This window comes from Heteronotia binoei, chromosome 19 (genome assembly GCF_032191835.1).
Source record: "Heteronotia binoei isolate CCM8104 ecotype False Entrance Well chromosome 19, APGP_CSIRO_Hbin_v1, whole genome shotgun sequence".
Taxonomy (NCBI): domain Eukaryota; kingdom Metazoa; phylum Chordata; class Lepidosauria; order Squamata; family Gekkonidae; genus Heteronotia; species Heteronotia binoei.
In genome coordinates, this window is record NC_083241.1 from 33,642,751 (window position 1) to 33,649,653 (window position 6,903).

The window sequence follows — 6,903 nt, forward strand, 5'->3', positions numbered from 1 at the left end:
AATGTTCAGTGTGTGGAAAGAGATTCAGTGAGAGGGGGTCCGTTCAAAAACATCAGAGAACTCACACTGAGGAGAAACCTTTTGAATGCTCCTCGTGTGGAAAGAAATTCTATGAAAGGGGGTCTCTTCGAAAGCATCAGATAAGACACACAGGGGAGAAGCCTTTTGAATGCTCAGACTGTGGAAAGAGATTCACTTATAGTAACGCACTTAAGTTGCACAAAAGAACTCACACAGGGGAAAAACCTTTTGAATGTTCAGAGTGTGGAAAGAGATTCAGCGTGAGAGACAGTCTTCAAACCCATCAGAGAACTCACACAGGGGAGAAACCTTTCGAATGCTCAGAGTGTGGAAAGAGATTCAGTCAGCGTTGCACTCTTCAAAGTCATCAGAGAACCCATACAGGGGAAAAACCTTTTGAATGTTTTGAGTGTGGAAAGAGATTCCGTCTGAGCGGCGATCTTCAAAGTCATCAGAGAACCCATACAGGGGACAAACCTTTTGAATGCTTTGAGTGCGGGAAGAGATTCAGTAGAAGTGGCAATCTTCAACTTCATCAGAGAACCCATACAGGGGAGAAACCTTTTGAGTGCTCTGAGTGTGGGAAGAGATTCAGTCTGAGTCGCAATCTTCAGCAGCATCAGAGAACTCACACAGGGGAGAAACCTTTTGAATGCTCAGAGTGTGGGAAAAAATTCAGTTGTAGAAGCAATCTTGAAGTGCACCAAAGAACCCACACAGGAGAAAAACCTTTTCAGTGTTCAGAGTGTGGGAAGAGATTCAGTCACAGTCAGCATCTTCAAAATCATCTGAGAACCCACACAGGGGAGAAACCTTTCGAATGCTCAGAGTGTGGAAGGAGATTCAGTGAGAGGGGGTCTCTCCAAAAGCATAAGAGAACCCACACAGGGGAGAAACCTTTTGAATGCTCAGAGTGTGGAAAGAGATTCAGTAAGAGGGGATATCTTCAAAAGCATCAGAGAAACCACAGAACGGAGGAACCTGTCATGAGTCATGCAGGTCAGGGGGTATGAAGTCACCCAATGGTTGCTGCCAGGTCTAGGGTTGCCAACTTCCAGGAGGGATGTTGAGATCTACCAGAATTACAACTGAACTCTCGACAACAGAGATCAGTTCACCTGAAAAACATGGCTGCTTTGGAGAGTGGATTCTATGGCATTTTAAATCCTAAACTGCTGTTGGGCTGGGCTGTGGATGCGAACAAACTACTACTAATCCCTGAACTTTAACCCCCGAAAACCTTTAAGAAACTTCTCCAAATTAAAAATTACTCACCTGCCCAAAAACTCCATGGAAACAAAGAACCCTTGAGAATCAAATCAATTCCCAGCTCACAGATCCTGCCTACTTTGGCTGGTACCTTGCTAAGCTTGACCCAACTTTCTCCTTTATATGTGGGTGCTGTCAAGCATGGTACAATTGCAATGGCGATTTATGGTTTTATTGCTCCCTAAAAGCTGGTCTGCGTAACATTATGGGGAGCTGGCTTGGCTTGACTATGTTATTCTTCCCCTTCCCCCCTCCTGCTTTATTGCAGTGTGTAGTAGAATAGTGAGAAATGAAACTAGCGGTGGGAGGAAGAGAAATAGCACCTTCCCATACATTCCGACATGGGAGTGTAGGCCATCTGGGAAAGCAAGGACGAGACACTGATAACATTGTGGGAATGTAGACATTTATGATAGTTTATGTGCTGACTGGCAACCCTGTGCCCCTCCCATGAGCACCCTTTGAAATATTCCTTAAAAGTATTGTATCTATGTAATATTGGTATCACTCTCAAGGTCTCGAACCATGAGAGCATCCCAATTTAGCAATAAACGTAGTTTTGTATCCACTTGACTCGTTCTTTTGGAAATCGCATGCTTGACTTTTTTTTTATAATTTAAATTTTTATTAAGAACATTTTTATAAACCATAGCAACTAACCAGTGTAAAAAAGAAAACCATACAAAACAGTCATCATGAATAAGTGTTATACATACATCACCAGCCATATCAGAGGGACACTCCATACTAGTACATAAATGACAATATACCAGCCACCATTGAGATAAGGGGACAGCAATCCATTAAACTGAAATTAATAAATCGAAAAATTCATATATTTTTCCGGAATTTTACCAAATGCAGTGTTCTTATTGTTAACATATTCAAGAAAGCAAAACCATCTTTCTAAGAACCAGTCTCCCGCTTTTGCATTATCCAGTAAGGAAATACAGGTAGTTAACTTATCGTGAATTAATATGTCCCACACTTTATTACTCCAACTTCGAAATGTAGGACTTTTATTTTGTTTCCAACAACTAGCAATAATGATCTTTCCAGCCAAAATCAATAAAGCCACTAATTCTTGTTTTAGAGATGAGAGCTCCGCATCAGGCCATAAGTTCAACAATACCACCTCAGGTGTCAATGGAACAATGCTCCCAACAATTTCTGATATTTTTCCCAAAATATTTTCCCAAAAAGCCTTAATCATCGGACACTCCCACCAGCAATGGAGGAAAGTACCAGTTTGCCCGCAGCCTTTCCAACAGTTGGGATCAACCTTCGCTCTACCCTTAAACAGTTTGAAAGGAGTCACGTACCACCTGGCAAATATTTTATAATTCTGTAAACGAAAATAGAGTGATTTATACTTAAATAAAGACGAAGTCCACAATTTTCCCCATTGCTCTTCATTAATTGAAATCTGACAATCCCTTTGCCAGTTGTTTTGATGACTCGCTGTACATTTCCACAGAGTTTGATTTAGAAGAGAGTATATAATAGAGATTACCCCTCTTATAGTGGTGTTTCCTTTATTAATTAGTTTCTCAAGCGGGTTGAGCGTTCTGTTAGTCATAATAATTGAAATTATTTGATGTAGTACGTGATGTACTTGAGCATATTGAAACCACGGGATAGAGATTTGAAATTTGTTTTCTAATTGAGAGTGTGAACACAATTTTCCGTTGATTGAGACATCCATAAGCTTGAATATGTTATTGTCTCTCCACACTTTAAACTGATTTATATCTTTACCCGGACGAAACCAAGGTTGACCCAAGAACGCCATTACTGGTGAAGAAGCCGGAGTCAGAGCATTCCTCCATTGATCCCAAAGCTGTAAAGTATATTTTAAAAATGGTTTCAAGATAACATATTCCTTTCTATCTGCCTTAGGGTACCAGATGAATTCATGTAGCAAGATATTTGATAAATCAGCCTTTTCAATTTGCACCCAAGCAGGGGTAGAGAAGGGAGAAGCATATAAAACAATGCATCTCAATTGAGCTGCCAAAAAGTGCTTGTCTATCAACGGAACTTCTAATCCTCCCCTGTTGTAGGGTTTTGCCAAGAGGGATAACGCTATTCTGGGCTTTCGATTATTCCAAAGGAAGGAGGTCCATTGTGCTTGCCAATTTAAGAGTTCTTTCTTTGGAACCGGAATCGGTAGGTTTTGAAATAAAAATAAAAGTCGAGGAAGTAAGAATGTTTTCCGAAGATCTATTTTTTCCAGTATTGAGAAATTTAATTTAGACCATTCACCTAGCATAGAGGTCATGTATTTAGATGCTGTCCCATAATTAACTTGATATAAGTCTGCCAAATTCAACGGAAACAAAATACCTAGGTGTCTCCAAATTTTAGTGACCCATTTAAAAGGAAGAGAAAACTTAATCCTGTCCTGAAGGTCTGGGGCTATGTTAATAAGATAAATTTCTGATTTGTTAATTGAAAAGCCAGAGTGGCAACTAAATTCATCGAGTTTGTTTTTAAGAGAGGTTAAAGAGGTGAGAGGGTTGGTTAAATAAAAAAACCACGTCATCAGCAAAAAGACTTACTTTATATTCTATCTTGTTAACCAATATACCTTTAATTTCAGATGCATTCCTGATTACATGTGCAAAGGGTTCTACAGACAGGCAAACAAAGGGTCCACAAGAAAAAAATTCTCTAATGAACTGAGAGCTGAGAGTACTCACCCAATCTAGACGATGGCAGTTTCCCAACCTTCATCTGCTCTCTCTCTCGTATTGAAAACTCTTTCCACAGAGCTATATGGATATGATTACATAAATTACAATGGTACTATTCTAAAAGAGAGAGTAATTTTACAATATAGTCCCAACATACTCAACCACAGTATAATAATCTTTAACAAAGGATCAATGCGTGTTCTTCTCTAATCAAGTCTGTCCCCGGCTCTTGGTTCTGGGAATTGTCGCTCCCGTTAAATACCAAACGTCCAATTATTCTTAAAGCGATTTTACATCTTGTCGAATTACAGATAAGCAGAATAATCGTTATTAAGTCCTCCAGGATACACAGTTTGGGCTTTTTGAATCCAATAACTCTCCTGTTGTAAGAGGATCTTGTTTATGTCCTCTGTAATAAATGGTTTTGGTTGGTATTTATATAGTACAAAGAATTTTAGTTTTCTGACGTTATGTTTTGTTTCATTAAAATGAAAAACATGGGACTTTCTCGTACAGCTTTCCATTCTTGATTTATGTTCCAAAGCCCTTACTTTCAACATTCTTAAAGTTATACCAACATAACATAATTTACATTCACACAATGCTAAATATACTAATTGTTTTGAGTTGCAGGAGGTTAGAGGTTTCAACACAATTTTTCACCAGTGACTGGATTAATAAACTTCTTAATAGGTAACATCATGTCACATGCTTTGCACATTCCACAAGGGTAGTGTCCTGTGGGTCTATTTTGAATTTGATTATCTTCCTGGCCATTCTTTAGTTCTACTCTAACAAGTTGGTTTCTCAAGATTTTCAGGGTTCCTAAACCCAATTTGTGGTGGCCTGGAGCAACCTGGAATGTGCACAACTATGTGCCAAAATTTCTGAATGGTTCTACAAATCTTATATGCTGTAGGAGATCTAAATAAACCACATGTTCAACATTCCAACTTAGTTCTAGTCATATCCTGGAGCAAGGAGTCTCTTGTTCTATTTTCTGCTCTCTATCTGGCATTGCATGTTACTTTCTCTGGATAGCCTCTATCTCAAAGCTGTCTTCCAAGTCTATCTGCTTCTCTTTTATAATCAAGCTGAGAGCGATGGGGGTAGGGTTTCCAGAACCAGGTTGGGGGACTCCTAAAGATTTGGGGATGGCACCTGAGGAGGACAGGGACACCAGTAGGGTACAATGCCATAGAGTCCACCCTCCAAAGCAGCCACTTTCTCCAGGGGAACTGATCGCTGCAATCTTGGGATGGGCTGTAAAAGCTGGCATCCCTACCTCTCACTATAATAATAATATTAAATATTATTTTTTGTTGAAATACTTCAACTTGTTTCTGTTTTGGGCAAAATATAATAGCTTTTCATGAGCTCTAAAATTTCACTTGTTTTCTGATGCAAGGAAAAATACATATTCTTCTACCTGAAATTTCATTTTTCCTTCTGATTTTAAAAGAATTGTTTTTAAAAAAAAATTGTGACCCCCCCCCTCCAGTATTGCCAGCCCCTGGCATTGTGCCTACTGTGCCTTATGCAACAGTTGACCCTGGTGGCGAGACAAGCATCCCTTTTAGGGTCAGCTTCTGGCCCACGGAAGATTCACCACTGGGCAGATCCTAGCCGGCAGCCTCACTGAGGACTGGCAGCTTCAGAATAAATAATAATAATAAATTAGCGTTGCCTTTCCAGGAGCCAGATGAGTTGGCATAGGAAATGATGCCAGTAAGGCATGAGGCATTGCTTACTGATCTGACAGCTACTGTCAAATAGATGACTAAGGATGATCTGGCCGATGAGAACTGGTTCTAGCAGAAGGATGATGTAATCAGGTGAGGAGAGCAGAATGACTCAGCACAGTCTCCTCATTGGTGCAGCAATTAGCATCAACTGTATAATAACGGAACTATGCTGTACCTACTATCCTCTTACTATAATATGATTGATTGGCGGAGCATTATGATGGAGTGTCTGTATATATGTAAATAAAACCTTGTATATAGTTTAAGAACACAGTGTGGTGTTGGCTGTGTTAAACTATTGCTCATCGGAGTGAACGGGCAGAGGCAGACAAAGGCAGTCACAAATCTGCTAACTTATACACCGACCAGCCACAAAGACTCCCTTCACCCCCCAAATGTGTTTTCTTTAAACTCTTCCCACCTCTTGCTTGCAACATCTCTAGCCTGCCACCAAGGGTTGCCAACTCCCGAGCTGGAAATACCTGAAGATTTGGGAGGGGAGGGACGGTGGCTCAGTGGTAGAGCATCTGCTTGGTAAGCAGAAGGTCCCAGGTTCAGTCTCTGGCATCTCCAACTGAAAAAGATCCAGCCAGATAGGTGTGAAAAACCCGATGCCAGTTTGAGTAGAGAATACTGACTTTGATGGACCTAGGGTCTGATTCAGTATAAGACAGCTTCATATGTTCATACGAGGGGGTGGAGCATAGGTATGGAGGATTTTGGGGAGACCTCCCTGAGAGGGGGTGATAATGCCATGGAGTCCACCCTGCCAAGTAGCCATTTTTTGAAGGGGAATGTCATCTGAAGATTAGTTCTAATTCTGGGAAGTCTCCAAGGCCCCAGGGGGAGGTTGAGAATTCTCTGCTAGCCCCCCCCCCCCGCCCGCTTCAAGCATCGCAACCCTTTTCCTTCACTGCTTTGTGGCTCCTTTGCACCAATCTCCCCTCCCAACCCCACCAAAGAAAAGGCTGCTCTCTCTGATGTGTTGGAAATGAAGGACTTTGCCCCGTTTCTTAGCCTCAGACTTCAGACGCTGGACCCTAGAGCAGGGTTGGCCAGACTTTGGGGAGGGATGGTGGCTCAGTGGTAGAGCATCTGCCTGGTAAGCAGAAGGTCCCAGGTTCAATCCCCGGCATCTCCACCTAAAAAGGGTCTAGGCAAAAAGGCGAGAA